The sequence below is a fragment of the Engraulis encrasicolus genome, chromosome 15 (assembly GCF_034702125.1).
Source record: "Engraulis encrasicolus isolate BLACKSEA-1 chromosome 15, IST_EnEncr_1.0, whole genome shotgun sequence".
NCBI lineage: Eukaryota > Metazoa > Chordata > Actinopteri > Clupeiformes > Engraulidae > Engraulis > Engraulis encrasicolus.
Window position 1 is genome coordinate 39,719,795 of NC_085871.1, and position 2,500 is coordinate 39,722,294.

The window sequence follows — 2,500 nt, forward strand, 5'->3', positions numbered from 1 at the left end:
GCATGCGTGCTTGAGTGTGTGTGTGTGTGTGTGTGTGTGCGTGCGTCCATGCGTGTGTGTGTATGTGTGTGTGTGCGTGTGTGTGTTTGCATGCATTACATGTAATGACATCCCATCTCGGTGCTCATGACAGTTTCACTGTGGGACCAGATATAGGTCATATAGGTGGCATGGTGGCACCGCGACTTTCACATGAGAACTGTCACTGTGTGTGTGTCCGTGTGTGTGTCCGTGTGTGTCCGTGTGTGTGTCCGTGTGTGTGTCCGTGTGTGTGTGTGTGTGTGTGTGTGTGTGTGTGTGTGTGTGTGTGTGTGTGTGTGTGTGTGTGTGTGTGTGTGTGTGTGTGTGTGTGTGTGTGTGTGTGTGTGTGTGTGTGTAAATATCTTCCATCAAAAATATTCAGTCTATCTATCAATCTATCTATCTATTTATCTATCTATCTATCTATCTATCTATCTATCTATCTATCTATCTATCTATCTATCTATCTATCTATCTATCTATCTATCTATCTATCTATCTATCTATCTATCTATCTATCTATCTATCTACAGTATCTATCTATCTATCTATCTATCTATCTATCTATCTATCTATCTATCTATCTATCTATCTATCTATCTAAAGTATTAACCCAACTGATTCACTCCTCTGTCTCTCTCTATATACAGTTGAGGACGATATTATTAGCCCCCCTCCTGAAATTAGACATATCTCTTCATTGATCATTGAGAATGATCATTATTAATAAATGTGTGTTATTCTGGAAACAAATACACCATGGAGATAGTATCCAATAAGTTAAATTTGGACTTTTCCATTTTCATAATGAGTTTAAACAAAAAAGCGTAAAGATGGCAAGGACAAAATTATTAGCCCCCTTATCATTAATAGTCAATACAGTGCCATTTATGAACAAAAATTGACACCAGGCACTTTGATTAGTTGTTAACTATGTTGGCACATGTCCTACCAGGGATTTTGGCCCATTTTTTTCATCGCAAATAGTTAAGCTGGTCCAAATTGCATGGATGTTGAGGATGGACATTCATTTTCAGCACTCTTCAAATACTATCTAAAGGATTGAGGTCTGAACCACTCCATGACCATGGTTTTAGTATCCCTGAAGAACATTTGAACTATTTTGGGTTATTATCTTATTGAAAGATCCAGTATAGATCTTAGCTCCCTCTATGAGCATATTTTTGCAAGGTCACTTTCCACATTCTATCATAATTTTCAGTTTTTATGGTGCCGTACACCGAAACAAGGTTTCCTGTGGCTGAGGCTGCCACAGAATGATGCATCCACCACCATGTTTAATTGTGGAAACCATCTTATAACGATTCAAGGCCTATCCCTTTCTTCACCTGACAGAAGCAGAATTCATGCATCAAATCAGGTGCAATTGAATATCATCAGATGAAAGCAGAGACGTTCAAAACTCATTTTTGACTTTCAAATGTTCACAGGCAAAGCTCAATAACACTCTGATATGCACTGCCTTTAGTAAAGGGGTTCTTCTGTGATGATGGCCCCAAAGCCCAATATGATGACAAGCCCTAACAACTTTCTTCTTGGTGGGGGAAAAATTCCAGGTGAGGCCAGGTCAATAACAATCATCTAGGCAGGTGTCCCATGCTTCTTTGGTCTAATGAGGCTAAGCAGTTTCCACAGTTACACATAGTGGTGGGGCATCAAGTTTAGTCTGTTATTCAGCCTCAGACACAGGGAGTCTGGGTCTGAATCTGGATTGCTGGGTCTTCCAACAACATTGTAACCCAAAGCATACATTTAGATTAGTTCAGAGGTTCTTCAAGGACACTAAAACCATGATATTGGAATAACCCGCTCATAGTCCAGTCCTCAATCCCACTGAGAGTCTGTGGTTAATGTCTATGCTCAGCATCCATGCGATTTGGACCAGCTAGAATACTTTGCAGTGAAGAAATGGGCCAAAATCCCTAGTGGGGCATGTGCCAACCTAGGTAGCAACTTATCAGAGCCTGTTGTCAGTTTTGGTTCATAAATGGCGCCATATTGACTATTAATGATCAGGGTGCTAATAATTTTGTCCTTGTCATTTTTACCCTTTTTTGTTTAAACTCATCATAACAATAGAAAAATCCAAATTCAACTCATTGAACATTATCTCCATCAGTGTATTTGTTTCCAGAATAACAGAAACGGTTAATAATGGTCATTCTTACTGAGAAATCAAGAGAAATGTCTAATTTCAGGAGGGGGGCTAATAATATCGTCCTCAACTGTATATATCTCTGGCTGCGTCTCAAATGCCGCACTTGTGCACTTCGGGCACTGTTTTTCAGTGCCTAGGGCGCTCACGCTGAAAATTTCAGTTGAGCCAGTGCACTGAAAGTGCCAGGATGATCCCCTAACAATGGCGGGAAAATGCAGTGCTTGAATGATGGACACTGCACGCACTAAACGGCGGCCATGTTGACAATGACACGGAGGAAATGTGGCAGTCAGTTCAGTA

At 40.4% G+C, this 2,500-nt stretch overlaps 1 protein-coding gene across 1 annotated transcript in view; it reads right to left on the minus strand.

Moving 5' to 3' along the window:
- The window catches only part of LOC134464274 (uncharacterized), a 94,418-nt gene that overhangs the window by 894 nt on the left and 91,024 nt on the right, over positions 1–2,500 (minus strand). The window lies entirely within an intron of this gene.